The sequence below is a fragment of the Pan troglodytes genome, chromosome X (assembly GCF_028858775.2).
Source record: "Pan troglodytes isolate AG18354 chromosome X, NHGRI_mPanTro3-v2.0_pri, whole genome shotgun sequence".
Lineage (NCBI taxonomy): Eukaryota > Metazoa > Chordata > Mammalia > Primates > Hominidae > Pan > Pan troglodytes.
Genome location: NC_072421.2, coordinates 110,420,382 through 110,436,662, shown reverse-complemented (window position 1 = coordinate 110,436,662; position 16,281 = coordinate 110,420,382). Strand labels below are relative to the sequence as shown.

Sequence of the window (16,281 nt, the reverse complement as noted above, 5' to 3'; positions counted from 1 at the left end):
AAAAATAATAATAATAATAATAAAAGCTGGGTGTAGTAGCCTGGGCCTGTAATCCCAGCTACTTGGGAGGCTGAGGTAGGAGAATCACTGAACCCAGGTGGCAGAGGTTGCAGTGAGCCGAGATCAGGCCACTGCACTCCAGCCTGGGAAACAGAGCAAGACTCCATCTAAAAATAATAATAATAATAATGATAGCATGTCATATTTAAATGTCTTTTAAAATATTTTGAGGGTAAAGGTCAAAACATGTTTTAAAAGCAGTTGGCATTAAAAGTAGGGCTCATAGAGGTCTGTAGCAGGTTGTACAATATTCAACCTAAAGCATTATGGTAATGAATCCTTTCTCTACGGATATAAGCTATTCATCTAGAAAAAGGGAAATCGATTGAGTAAGTTGGTAACTTTGTTTCCACACAGAGCTTTTCTCTGATTAGAGGCCAGGCATTTAGGAGGAAAATGTTTATTTTGGGAGACAACCCAAAAGCCTTTTTTGCTCTAAATATTAAAAGTAGGCAAAGAAATGCTATTGTCCTCCAAATCTAATTAGCAATAATAAAAAAGGGAGTTTTTCCCAGAAAGGGGAGAAGAGATAGTTAACAGTTTTTGACACCTGTAGGAAAGAGAGGGAGGGGGAGCTCAGGGATTTGACCATTAAGAATTGTTAGTTAATGTAGTAGCTGAAGAAAACTGCCAGCCCTTGTCAAGATCCTGTGAAAATAGAGACCAGACATCTTTTCAATGTGTGGAAGCAGTGTAGCTGAGAACAGTAAACGTTTTCTTACCCGAGGAAACACCAAGCTTTATTTAAGGTGATTAATAACAGGTGAGCTTGATGAAAAAGGAGGCCAACCTAAGTAGGTGGTAATATTTCTTTGTATTTTGTACATATTATATATCTAGGTAAATATCTACTTGATATAGTGAATGCTAAATGTTTACACAGGTTTTTTTTTCCTCTAGTATACAAGGTCTTTATTCATTCTAATTTAAGATATAATTTCCATAACATATTTTGGTATTTGGAAGCATTATATTTCACACTCTATATATGAACTATTATTGCTTGTAAAATAAATAAGCATTTCTACATGTTTAAATCTAAAAGTTTAATAATCTATATTGACATTGCTTACACTATTCTACTACCTGAATTACCATGTGGTTATTACTTTTTCAAAAAAATATGATCCATTAAAAATCTTTTATAAGCGCCTATGCCCAGCCGCTGCACCGTCTGGGAAGTGTGGAGTGCCTTGGCTGGGCCACCATGCAACCCTCCAGGAGTGAAGGGGCAGCCTTGTGTGTGATCTTTTTGCCCTCCCCAAGTTTGCAATTTTAACAGTAAAGTTTACTTTTAAATTAAAAGATTTAAATTGGGGAAGATAAAACAATTTATAAATAATACATATTCCCTGTAAAAAGTTCAAAAACAGAAAAGGGCATAAAGTGAAATTTGAAAGTAGCTACTGCATCCAACCTCATTACTCCCACGTAGCCACTGTTAAGGATTTGCTGTATATTTCAGAGCAAACAAATTCAAAAGCTAGCAGAAGGCAAGAAATAACTAAGATCAGAGCAGAACTGAAGGAGATAGAGACACAAAAAAAACCTTCAAAAAATCAATGAATCCAGGAGCTGGTATTTTGAAAAGATCAACAAAATTGATAGACCACTAGCAAGACTAATAAAGAAGAAAAGAGAGAAGAATCAAATAGACGCTATAAAAAATGATAAAGGGGATATCACCACCGATCCCACAGAAATACAAACTACCATCAGAGAAAACTATAAACACCTCTACACAAATAAACTAGAAACTCTAGAAGAAATGGATAAATTCCTTGACACATACACCCTCCCAAGACTAAACCAGGAAGAAGTTGAATCTCTGAATAGACCAATAACAGGCTCTGAAATTGAGGCAATAATTAATAACCTACAGACCAAAATAAGTCCAGGACCAGATGCATTCACAGCCGAATTCTACCAGAGGTACAAAGAGGAGCTGGTACCATTCCTTCTGAAACTATTCCAATCAACAGAAAAAGAGAGAATCCTCCCTAACTCATTTTGTGAAGCCAGCATCATGCTGATACCAAAGCCTGGCAGAGACACAACAAAAAAAGATAATTTCAGACCAATATCCCTGATGAACATCAATGCGAAAATCCTCAATAAAATACAGGAAAACCGAATCCAGCAGCACATCAGAAAGCTTATCCACCACGATCGAGTTGGCTTCATCCCTGGGATGGAAGGCTGGTTCAACATATGCAAATCAATAAATGTAATCCACCACATAAACACAACCAAAGACAAAAACCACATGATTGTCTCAATAGATGCAGAAAAGGCCTTTGACAAAATTCAACAGCCCTTCATGCTAAAAACTCTCAATAACTACAGATTGATGGAATGTATCTCAAAATAATAAGAGCTATTTATGACAAGCCCACAGCCAATATCATACTGAATGGGCAAAAACTGGAAGCATTCCCTTTGAAAACTGGCACAAGACAGGGATGCCCTCTCTCACCACTCCTATTCAACATAGTGTTGGAAGTTCTGGCCAGAGCAATCAGACAAGAGAAAGAAATAAAGGGCATTCAATTAGGAAAAGAGGAAGTCAAATTGTCCCTGTTTGCAGATGACATGATTGTGTATCTAGAAAACCCCATCATCGCAGCCCAAAATCTCCTTAAGCTGATAAGCAACTTCAGCAAAGTCTCAGGATACAAAATCAATGTGCAAAAATCACAAGCATTCCTATACACCAATAACAGACAAACAGAGAGCCAAATCATGAGTGAATTCCCATTCACAATTGCTACAAAGAGAATAAAATACCTAGGAATCCAACTTACAAGGGATGTGAAGGACCTCTTCAAGGAGAACTACAAACCACTGCTCAAGGAAATAAGAGAGGACACAAACAAATGGAAGAACGTTCCATGCTCAAGGATAGGAAGAATCAATATCATGAAAATGGCCATACTGCCCAAGGTAATTTATAGATTCAATGACATCCCCATCAAGCTACCAATGACTTTCTTCATACAATTGGAAAAAACTACTTTAAACTTCATATGGAACCAAAAAAGAGCCTGCATTGCCAAGACAATCTTAAGCAAAAAGAACATAGCTGGAGGCATCACGCTACCTGACTTCAAACTATACTACAAGGCTACAGTAACCAAAACAGCATGGTACTGGTACCAAAACAGAGATATAGACCAATGGAACAGAACAGAGGCCTCAGAAGTAACACCACACATCTACAACCATCCGATCTTTTACAAACCTGACAAAAACAAGAAATGGGGAAAGGATTCCCTATTTAATAAATGGTGCTGGGAAAACTGGCTAGCCATATGTAGAAAGCTGAAACTGGATCCCTTCCTTACACCTTATACAAAAATTAATTCAAGATGGATTAAAGACTTAAATGTTAGACCTAAAACCATAAAAACCCTAGAAGAAAACCTAGGCATTACCATTCAGGACATAGGCATGGGCAAGGACTTCATGACTAAAACACCAAAAGCAATGGCAACAAAAGCCAAAATTGACAAATGGGATCTAATTAAAGAGCTTCTGCACAGCAAAAGAAACTACCATCAGAGTGAGCAGGCAACCTACAGAATGGGAGAAAATTTTTGCAATCTACCCATCTGACAAAGGGCTAATATCCAGAATCTACAAAGAACTTAAACAAATTTACAGGAAAAAAATCAAACAACCCCATCAAAAAGTGGGCAAAAGATATGAACAGACACTTTTCAAAAGAAGACATTTATGCAGCCAACAGACAAATGAAAAAATGCTCATCATCACTGGTCATCAGAGAAATGCAAATCAGAACCACAGTGAGATACCATCTCACACCAGTTAGAATGGCGATCATTAAAAAGTCAGGAAACAACAGGTGCTGGAGAGGATGTGGAGAAATAGGAACACTTTTACACTGTTGGTGGGACTGTAAACTAGTTCAACCATTGTGGAAGTCAGTGTGGCGATTCCTCAGGGATCTAGAACTAGAAATACCATTTGACCCAGCCATCCCATTACTGGGTATATACCCAAAGGATTATAAATCATGCTACTATAAAGACACATGCACACGTATGTTTATTGTGGCACTATTCACGATAGCAAGGACTTGGAACCAACCCAAATGTCCATCAATGATAGACTGGATTAAGAAAATGTGGCATATATACACCATGGAATACTATGCAGCCATAAGAAAGGATGAGTTCATGTCCTTTGTAGCGATATGGATGAAGCTGGAAACCATGATTCTGAGCAAACTATCGCAAGGACAGAAAACCAAACACCGCATGTTCTCACTCATAGGTGGGAATTGAACAATGAGAGCACTTGGACGCAGAGTGGGGAACATCACAAACTGGGGCCTGTCATGGGGTGGAGGAAGGGGGAGGGATAGCATTGGGAGAAATATCTAATGTAAATGACGAGTTAATGGGTGCAGCAAACCAACATGGCACATGTATACACCTGTAACAAACCTACACATTGTGCACACGTACCCTACACCTTAAAATATAATAAAAAAAGAAAAAAGTATACCACATACAATTATGTACAGTACATAATACTGACAAAGATAATAAATGACTATACTTTAATGGTTAAAAAAATAATTTGCTATATATTTCTATGCATATGCAAACACACAAATACAAAGATTTTTTTGTTTGTTCTTTAAATGTGATTACATACACTATACAGATTTTTTACAACTTGCTTTTATTCACAACGTAATTGATATCTTTCCATATCTACACAGCAATTTCGGTAATAGTAATATTTTTGTAAAAAAAAAAAGGCAGAGGAATCTAAATTACTACTTTTTTTTTTTTCTGTTTTAAGTTGGCCCTGTCTGGATAAACTTCACAATTGTACCAAACCAGTAAACCTAATTTAACATCATCCACCCTGTGGCAGCTAATGGAATTATTGGCTAATGTCTTAAAGTAGTAATTCTCAAATTTTAGCATCTATTAAGGTTGTACAACATAATTGCCTTCCCACTCAGTCCTGCGGGGATGATTTATAGGTTTCTTATGAGCAAGGCTTTGAAACTGAGAGAATAGACTCTTTCTCTTCTGAAGACCACTCTATCTCCCAATTACCCACAATAAAATGCCTATTAGCAATTCGCTAACACAACACAACACAGTTGTCCTCAGAAGTAAAACATGGAGAAAACACACAGGCCCTTGTCCCCAGAATAGCTCAGACCAGTCATTCTCAAACTGTAGTACACACTAAAAATGACCAGGAAGCTTGTTAAAATACAGACCACTGGGTCCCACAACCAGAATTTCTGATTCTCAGGCTCCAGCCTGAGAATTTGCATTTCTAACAAGTTCCCAAGTGATGCAGCTCCACCTGCTCCCAGGACTACTCTTTGAGAATAACTGTCTCACAGAAAATAATCAACCTCTTCATCCACTTCCCAATGTGTCTGACTTAAGACAAACAAAAGTCACAGAACAGAATTCACCAAAAGTCAAAAAAGTAGGCCGAAACTAGAACTTGCATATAGAATGCTCTTTAATTGCTATCTGTCAAAACCAAACTGCAGTAAGAAATGTTGAAGCGCTTATCTCTATTTACTGGATTGAAAATATAATTTTTCTTTTCCCCCAGGTCTTCTTACTTTCAATTTAGCTAGGTCCCCCAATTAAGATGGAATACGTGGCCTCAGAGCATCATCACTTAAAAAATAAAAAAAGCTATTGTAATCCTAGAGTGAAAAATGAGACCCTAAGAATGGTTAATAGCATATTTCTGTTCAGTCTTCGTAGAAGCTCCTAGTAGAAATGGAGTCTTTCAAAGGAAGCCCTTCTTCATTCCCAATGCCAAACCAAGCTCTTTTCTACTCAAGTGATTCCTGTTGTCCAACATTCATCCGAAGAAGAATATTGAAGGGGTAGGGCTGGGCACAGTGGCTCACACCTGTAATCCCAGCACTTTGGGAGGCCGAGGTGGGTGGATCACCTGAGATCAGGAGTTTGAGACCAGCCTGGGCAGCATGGCAAAATCCTGTCTCTACTAAAAATACGAAAATTAGCCAGTATGGTGGCGTGCACCTGTGGTCCCAGCTACTCGGGAGGTTGAGGCGCGAGAATCGCTTGAACTCAAGAGGCAGAGGTTGCAGTGAGCAGAGATGGTGCCCCTGCACCCCAGCCTGGCCAACAGAATGAGACTCTGTCTCAAAAATAAATAAATAAAAAAGAAAGAATAATGAAGGAGTAAAGAGTACTTGGCTCCGATCCCAACTTCACACTTCCTACCTGTGTCACCTGACCTCTGTACCTTCAGTTTTCTTACCAATAAAATGGGTATAATAATAACCCCTATTTGAAAGTTATACAGATTCAATAGTATAATACAATGCATGTAAATCACTTAGCACAGTATCTGGCATATAATAAATATTCAATAAGTAGCTATTACTACTAAAACTGCTAATGCCTACTAAATAATTGGAATACAGAATTGGGTTTCTGGCTATATATCTATCTTTTTTTCAACACAAACATAACTAGCAATGTACCTTTAAAATTTCTTTTAGGTTGAATGTTACATGATCCAATTTACATATCATATGATCTGTGTCACTGCTATACAGAGAGTGAACCATGTGTACACAAAGATGAAAATGAGAACCTACACTGGAGACTATTACAATAATCAAGGGGAGAGATGATGGTGGCTTGGACTAAGTGATTGCAATGAACATAGGAATATGAGATTAACATGAGAGATTTTGGAGATAAAACCAAACAGATTTGGGGATAGATTAGATATCAGGAAAAAGGAAGAATTTAAGATGACTACTAGTTTCCTAGCATGGAAAACTAAGGGGATTGGTGATATGATTAACCAACATGAAAAAGAAGCAAAGATTATGGAGAGTAGGAATAGAAGCAAAATGTTGGGATTTGAAGACAGTATGCCATATTCTCAAGCCACCCTGCAGGTCACTGCCGAGTATGCCAAACTGTAAGTCCTAATCATCCTCTGACTCTGAACCTTTTCTGCAGCTAGTCACATAAACAATGAAGTAGGTCAGGTATAACTACCATGCAACTACTATGCAACTATTTTCTCCCTGGAGAATGCACTGGCTTGTTTACTGCTTGCTACAAAAGGTGCTGAGCCTTTAGTCCTGGATTCCTCAGGTTGCAGTGCAACTTACTCCATGTGGAGCTACCAACCAGGGCCATACGTCCATGTGGTACCATGGGGAACAAGCACTACCATGTGAATGCTCTTCCTGTTTACTGTAGGCTCAAACTATAACGTTCATATAGAATGTTCCTTAATCCGTTTACCGTGCTGTGAGTATTGTCTTGTTCTGATTCAGGGGTCAGAAAACTGTTCCTGCAGTGGGCCAGATAGTAAATATTTTAGGTTTTCTAAGCCAGCTGTAAGAATTACTCAATTATTGTCATTGTAGCATGAAAGCAGCCACAAACAATATGTAAACAAATGAGTGTGGATGTGTTACATTAACATTTTATTATGGACACTGAAAGTTGCCTATCATATAATTTTCATGTGTCATAAAACATTATCCTTCTTTTGACTTTTTTAAACATTAAAATATAAAAACATAGGCTGGGTGTGGTGGCTCACACCTGTAATCCTAGCACTTTGGGAGGCTGAGGCAGGTCGATTGCTTGAGCCCAGAAGTTCAAGACCAGCCTGGACAACATAGCAAGACCCAGTCTCTAAATGAAAAAAAAAATTAAAAATAACTATAAAAACAGTTCTTAACATACAAAGACAGTTGGTGGACTGGATTTTGCCAGCGGATGTAGTTTGCTAACCTCTTCTCTATAAAACTGATTCAAGTTGCCTACTTTTGACTCGTATGGCACTGTGGCAAGACAAACTGCTTGCTTAGTAATCTCTTTTGGAGTTTTGTTATTCCTTCCTATTCTCTGTCAGATTGGGAGTCTTTGCCAACAATGGGATACATTTTTAACATGCTTAATTTGAGGTACCCATAGGACTATAGACATAGAAATGGAGATAGGCATGCCCACCCTAAGGAAAGATATCAGAAATAAAGATATATTTGAAAGGCATTAGATTGTAGGTGATAATTAAGACAAAAAGGTTGGCTAAGTTTGCCCAAGGATAATATGAATAATGAGAAAAGAAGAGAACCAGGGATGTGAGATCCTGGGAAACTTGTACATTTAGAATAGTGTTTCTGAACTTGGGGTGATCTTGCCTCCCTAGGGACATTTGGAAATGTTTGAAGACATTTTTGGCTATCACAACTGGAAGAGTGCTACTGGCATCTAGTGGGTAGAGGCTAGGAATGCTACTAAACATCAGACAATGCACAGTCTAGCCCCCACAACAAAAAAAAATTTCCAGTTCAATATGCCAGTAGTGCAGAGGGTAAGAAACTGATTTAGAAGAAAGAGAAAAACAAAAAGAGAAATAAAATAAGACCCAAGGAACACACCCAGTGCCTAGACCTTGAGCTCTAATACCATTCCTAATAAAAGTAAGCAGTAATTCTTAAAAGAAGTGGTTGCTTCTAGGGACTGGTGCAGAAAATGTACAAATGAACTTGGTGCATCATGTGGTATCAGAAAGTAATTAAGTGCTAACACACACACACGTTGATGGAGTATGTCAAAGGGACAAGGAAGCCAACTGAAAGAGCTCCCAATGGCCAACTGGAACAACTTGAGCGACAAAACAAATATATTGCATTGGATGGTCATCCAAGAATTAAATAGACATCCATGAGTCTATACTGATATAAATGAATGACTGAATAAATAAATGAGGAAGAAGAACCAAATCTCCAGTGGAAAAGAATTGCAAATACTTTAGATATTCCACCCAATAGGAAAGGCAGAGCACAACTACTCACTCCTTATTTGTGATATGGGCTCTGCAGAGTAGCATCCTTCCAAAAAGAACAGTATGGAAAGGGGGGAAAAAAAACACTACTTTAACCAGGTGATCAAGGTCAACAATTGTGATAAATCAATTTGGTGTTAAGGACCCTTGATATAACTGAAAAGAATGATAATTTACCTCTGTGGTCTTCCTCCTCAAAACCCAGAACCCCAGTCTACTTAGGAAGAAAACATCAGACAAATATCAATAGAGGGACATTCTGCAAAATACCTGACCAGTACTTCTCAACACTTTCAAGGTCATCAAAAGCAAGGAAAGTCTGAGAACCTGTCACAGCCAAGAAAAATCTAAGGATACATGACAGCCAATTGTAATATAGTATCCTAGATGGGTTCTGGAACAGGATAAAGATATTAGGTAAAAACTAAGAAAATCTTAATAAAATACGGGCTTTAGTTTGTTATAATGGACCAATATGATTTCATTAATTGTAACAAATGTACCATACTGGTGTAAGATCTTAATAATAGGGAAAACTGGATGTGGGGCATATAGGAACTCGTACTAAATTTACAATTTTTCTCTAAATCTAAAACTACTATAAAATAATAAAGAGTTTATTAAAGAATGGAAGGGCTAGGAATGGCCAGAGAGGTGGGATAATTGTAATAGCAATATGGAAAGCAAGGAAGAAGAGGATTTCAATGATCAGTGAACTATGGATTAAGGATAAACAAATAAGATAGGATTAAAAAGTATCTCATGGAGTTGGTGCTTGAAATTGTTTCCTGAATGACTGGTGTAGACTATTCTTTCAAGAAGTTTGGTTTTGAATAAAAAGAAAAATACAAGGTTCAGCTGGGCGCTGTGGCTCACGCCTGTAATCCCAGCACTCTGGGAGGCCGAGGTGGGTGGATCACCTGAGGTCAGGAGTTCGAGACCAACCTGGCAAACATGGTGAAACTCCATCTTTACTAAAAATACAAGCCGGGCATGGTGGCAGTCACCTGTAATCTGTAATCCCAGTTACTCAGGAGGCTGAGGCAGGAGAATCACTCAAACCTGGGAGGCGGAGGTTACAGTGAGCCGAGATCACACCATTGCACTCCAGCTGGGCAACAAGAGTGAAACTCCGTCTCAAACAAAAACAAAAACAAGACACAAGGGTCATAACTGGAAGGTGAGATTGGTTGGAAAGGTAGATTTCCTCCTTTTTCAAGTCAGAGAAAAACTCTACTTATTTTCTCCCTCCATATCATTTATCTAGAGAAAACACCCTTCTCATCTCTATTTAGTTTCTACCATATCTTTGTTTTTTTGTTGTTTTTTTGGTTTGTTTGTTTGTTTTGTTTTGTTTCTACTCCATGAATCAGCAACTACTATATATATCCTTTAAGGCCCAACTCTGTCTCCATCTCTGTTAACTCTTCCTCAATTACTTCAATCCACACCAAGTTTTCCCTTCCCTAATTCCCACTACACTGTTTGTCATTATTACACAGTTGGTCCCTTACTATTCTCATGGGGATAACCACCTTGAAAATAAGGCCTCCAGCACACACTTTTGCACCTCCTGCAGTTTCTATCACTAGACTCTACAGGTAACAGCTACCAGGTAAAGTCTATTTGGCTCGCTGGATGACTTCAAACATTCTAGCTAACTCTAGGAAGCTTGTGATGATCAGCTTCACTGGATTTGACTTCTGCTTCACCCCATTCAGTTTGTCTATGTGGTGCTTTCTAAAAATCTTCCTCTGTAACTCCTTACAGTGCCCAATAGAGAATAAATGTCTGTTGAGTGAATAAATGAGTTCGCATTCTGTCATCCTCTCTGGATAAAAATCTTCTTGAGGGAAAACTTAGTTTTTCCTGATATGTCTCTGTAGTACTCAGTACAGAGATCTGTACACAGTAGATTCAAAAACTCTAATTGACTGACCAATAGCTAAATTGCTAGTAGTAAACGTGATCCAACCTTTGTGTTTGTGCTCTCAGATAGATGTTTCTTCAGTTAGCACCTAAAATGGATATTTTTAAGAAATGCTGTGAAAATTTTCAAACATTCATAGAACTAGAGAAAATAATATAAATCCTCATGTTCTCATAACTGGGCTTCAACAATTATAAATATTTTGCCAATCTTACTTCATATATTTTCTATCCTCAGTAACGGTTTTTTCTATTTTTTGAGGGGGCAGGACATCTTAAATAAAATTCCACATGTGATGTTACCTACCTTCCTTCCTCTCTCCCTCTCCTCTCTTTCTCTCTTTCTTTCTAGACAGTCTTGCTCTGTCACCCAGGCTGAGTGCAGTGGCATGATCTCAGCTCTCTGCAACATCTGCCTCCCAGGTTCAAGCAATTCTCGTGCCTCAGCCTCCTGAGTAGCTGAGATTACAGGTGCACGCCACCATCCCCAGCTAATTTTTGTATTTTTTAGTAGAGATAGGGTTTTGCCATTTTGGCCAAGCTGGTCTCAAACTCCTGGACTCAAGTGATTTGCCTGCCTCGGCCTCCCAAAGTGCTGGGATTACAGGTGTGAGCTACGGTGCCAGGCACATAACATTATTTCAACTGGAAATATTTCAGTAAATTTCTCTAATAGATAAGGACTTTTAAAACAAAGCATAATACTGTTATCATACCTAACAAAATAAAAACTACGTTATTAATATCATCTAATATGTATTCAAATTTCCCTATTGTCTCAATTTTTTTTTAAATTATTCTAGGTCTGGCCGGGCATGGTGGCACTTTTTATTTTATTTTTTTAAAAAGTTATTCGGAGCCCAAACAAGATCTGATTAGATAGTGTCGTCAGCTTAACAGCAAAAGTTTTAAAAATAATACTTATAGCTGTCATAGAAGAGGGAGCAGGAAGGTCTTGGCATCAACTGTCGCACCACACAACCTAACACTCGATAGTATGCTGTCTTACATTGTTCTCCAGCTATATTATGAGTCTTAGTTCCACAACTAGATTGGAAGCTCTCTGAGGACAAGAACCATGATTCCTACTTCTCTGGATTCCCCACTGTGCCTGTCATAAAGCTGAACAGACGGTTTTTGAGTTTATTAACCATATATTTATATCACAACACAATTTGGCTGATTAGATCAATTCAGATATTTTTTAAGTACAACCACAAAAATTAACAATAGCACTACTCTTTTTCCAAAGTTTCTATATTGAAACATACTATTAACTTCCACGATTATCTACATCTCAGGAATTCTTCTAAATACATACCAAGTGTAATCATAGCACTGTGATTCTCTGTGAATTCATAATGGCTCTCTTAGGGACCTATTTATTTAATCCATTCAGCGTCTAGGTCTGGTTCCTTCCAACTTTTGGCAATTCTGAATAAAGGCTCTACAAACATTCGTGTGCAAGCTTTTGTGTGGACATACGTTTTCAGCTCCTTTAGGTAAACACTAAGAAGCATAATTGCTGGATTATATGGTCAGAGGATGTCTTCCAAAAATGCTGTACCATTTTGCATTCCCATAGCAATGAATGAGAATTTCTGTTGCTTTATTATCCTCACCAGCATTTGCTGTTGTCAGTATTCTCGATTTGGAATTCTAGTAACTGTATAGTGATAGCTCATTATGGTTTTCATTTGTAATTCTCTAATGATATATGTCAGATTCTTATTTGCAATCTGTATATCTTTGGTAAGATGTCAGTTAAGGTCTTTGGCCAATTTTTTTTTTTTTTTGAGACAGAGTCTTGCTCTGTCACCCATGCCGGAGTGCAGTGGTGCAATCTCAGCTCACTGCAACCTCCACATCCCCAGGTTCAAGCAACTCTCCCACCTCAGACTCCCCAGTAGCTGGGATTACAGGGATATGCCAACACACCTGGCTAATTTTTGTATTTTTAGTAGAGACTGGGTTTTGCCATGTTGGCCAGGCTGGTCTTGAACTCATGGCCTTGAGTGATCCACCTGCCTCGGCCTCCCAAAGTGCTGGGATTACATGTGTGAGCCCCAGCGCCCGGCCTTTGGCCAATTTTTAATCAGGTTTTTTTTTCCTTACTGTTCTAAGAGTTCTTTATATATTTTGAATAACAGTTCTTTTTTCTTTTTTTAGACAGAGTCTCACTCTGTCACCCAGGCTGGAGTGCAGTGGCATGATCTCAGCTCACTGCAACCTCCGCCTCCCAGGTTCAAGTGATTCTCCTGCCTCAGCCTCCTGAGTAGCTGAGATTACAAGCATGCGCCACCATACCCAGCTAATTTTTGTATTTTTAGTAGAGATGGGGTTTCACTACATTGGCCAGGCTGATCTCGAACTCGTGGCCTCGGGTGATCTGCCTACCTCAGCCTCCCAAAGTGCTGGGATTACAGGCGTGAGCCACCATGCCCCGCTGGATAACAGTTCTTTATGTGACATGTCTTTTACAAGTAATTTCTCCCACTCTGTGGCTTGTCTTATGATTATTGATATAGTTGGATTAATATCTACCACATTTGTTGCTGTTTTCTATTTGTTGTCTTTGTTCTTTTTTCCTATCTTTGTCTTCCACCTTTTTTCTGCCTTTTGTGGCTTTGAGCATTTTAAAATGCCATTGTCTCTTTTCTTAGCATATCAGTTATCCTTCTATTAATACTTCTTTCTAATTTTTAGTGTGGTGTTTGTTTCTACTTTCCTGTGGTGTTTGTAATATAAATTTACCACTAATCCAAGCCAGCTTTGAAATAATACTATATAGTTTCATGGGTAGTTTAAATACCTTATAATAACAAAATAATCCTAATTCCTGTCTCCTGTCCCTTGTCATTGCTGTCATTCATATCACTTATACATAAGCAAATACATACATAATTGAACATATTGTTGCTATTACTATTTTGAACAAACTATCATCTGGACCAGTTAGGAATAAGAAAAATACCTTATTTTACCTTCATTTATTCCTTCTCCAATACTCTTCCTTTCTTTATGTAGATCCAAGTGTCTGACCTATTTAATTTTTCTTCACTCTAAATAATTTCTTTTAACATTTCTTACAAGGCAAATCTACTGGCACCAATCTCCCTCCATTTTTGTTTGTCTGACAAAGACTTTTTTCTCTCAATACTTTCAGTATTTAACTCTAATCTCTTCCTGCTTGCATGCAAGGTTTCTGAGAAGTCAGATATAATTCTTATCTTTGTTCCTCTATAGGTAAGGTATTTTTTCTACTCTAGCATCTTTTATAATTTTTTCTTTATCTTTGATTTTCTGCAATTAAAATATACTATACCTAAGTGTACTATTTTGAGAATTTATCCTGCTTGCTGTTGTCTGAGATTACTGGATTTGTGGGTAATCTGGAGATGTGCTCAGTCATTATTGATTCAAATATTTCCTCTATTCTTTTCTCTTTCTTCCCTTTCTGGTATTCTCATTATGTGTATGTTACACCTTTTGTAGTTTTTCCACAGTTCTAGAATATTCTATGCTTTTTTTTTTTTTAGTCTTTTTAATCTGTGTTTTTCAGTTTGGAAGTTTCTTTTATAATATTCCTAAGCTTAGCAATTCTTTCCTCAGATGTGTTCATTCTACTAGTAAGCCCATCGAAGACAATTTTCATTTCTTTTTTTACAGTGTTGTTTTATTTCTAGCACTTTTTTTCTGTTCTTTCTTAGAATTTCCATCTCTCTGCTTACATTGCCTATCTGTTATTGCATGTTTTCCACTTTATCCATTAATATATTAATCACAGTTGTTTTAAATTCATGGTCTAAGAATTCCAAAATACTTGCCATATCTGAGTCTGATTCAGATGCTTGCTCTGTCTCTTCAAACTGTATTTTTTGCCTTTACATGTGCCTTGTGATTTTTTGTTGAAGGGTAGATATGATGTACATGCTAAAAGGAACTTCTGTAATTAGGCCTTTAGTAATGTGGTGGTAAAGTGCAGCAGGGAAAGAGAGGAAACATTCTATGCTCCTATAATATGGTCTCAGGCATTTAATGAGCTTGTACCTCTGGACTGAACGTCAAAAATGCGTTTCAATTTTTTTCATGCCTTAGATGGGACACAATGGCTAGACTGGGCTGGAGTTGTGTATTTCTCTTCTTCTATGTGAAAGGCTAGACGGGGCAGGAATTGAATACTTCCTTACCCCAGGTCAGTCAGGTTCTGAAAAAAACCCAATACTTTAGGGTCTGGTAAAATAATTTCTCTTGAAGACAGGCCTTGTTAACAAGAATAGAATGCTCTGGTGTTATCTCAAAATGATTACCTTTTTCCCTTTCCCTGTGGAAGCACAAAGGGATTTCTCTTTCATCTTCACTGTGAGAATGCAATTGTATTCCTGGAGGTAAAACTCACAAAAGTGTAACCCCAACCCTAATCCCCCAACCTCATGACTGGTACTTCTGGTTATTTTATGGATTTCTGCTCTGGTAACTTGTGATTCTCTGTATTCTCCTGCCTGTCTCTACAATTTTGGAAGCAGCACTTTGCCTTGTGACCTCACTTCTCTGATAGATCTAAGAAGAGTTGCTGATTTTTCGGTTTGTTCACTTTTTACTTTTTGTTAGGATGAAGTGGAAGCGTGAAGCTCCTTACATGCTGGACTAGAAACCGGAAGTCCTGAATTTTTCATCACACTTATAAATAGACCTTAAGATAAATGATGTTCAAATCTATAGAGCACTGTTTTCTGTCTCTGTAACAAGAATACTACGGATTAAGTTATTCATAAAGAAGATACGTTTATTTAGTTCACAGTTATGGAGTCTGGAAGAGCATGGTGCTGGTATCTGATGAGAGCCTCTGCTGGGTTATACATGGCAGAGGGCAACATATGGCAAGAGGGTAAGAGCAAGAGAGCCAGAGAGAACGCACTTTTATAACAAAGCCACTCACAAAAGAACAATCCACTCCTGTGATGGCAACATTAATCCATTCATGAAGCAGAGACCTCATTAGTCCTCTCATGGGGGCAAAGGAATTAATTTTCCAACACATAAACTTTTTGGGGCCACATTCAAACCATATCAAATATACTACCATATTTTCACACTCTTCTTTCAGAGAGTGATGGTTTTGCAAAGGCTGTATCCACACATGATATCAACATTCACAAGAAAACAATGTCATCACTAATTTCAGCATTCAGAAGGACAAAATGAAACAGTATGTAAAACATTCTACAATTCCATGACAAATTCAGCATCCATTATGTATAGATTCCCCAATACATTTTCCCTGTTGATACTTTTTTGAAGACAACATTGCTAAAGTTTTTCCATTGCTAAGAAAGTCATGTGTGAAACCTCCCAGACCTAGAGGCAGGGGGCCTAATCTCAGGGGCCTTTCCCCACTGTTGAACAGTTAGAACTTCAGTTAGGCTTTGC

General features: G+C 37.9%; 1 long non-coding RNA gene across 1 annotated transcript in view; it reads right to left on the bottom strand.

Annotated features, from left to right (window-relative positions):
• The window catches only part of LOC104003971 (uncharacterized), a 122,489-nt gene that overhangs the window by 45,032 nt on the left and 61,176 nt on the right, over positions 1–16,281 (bottom strand). The gene's annotated exons all lie outside the window — the stretch shown is intronic.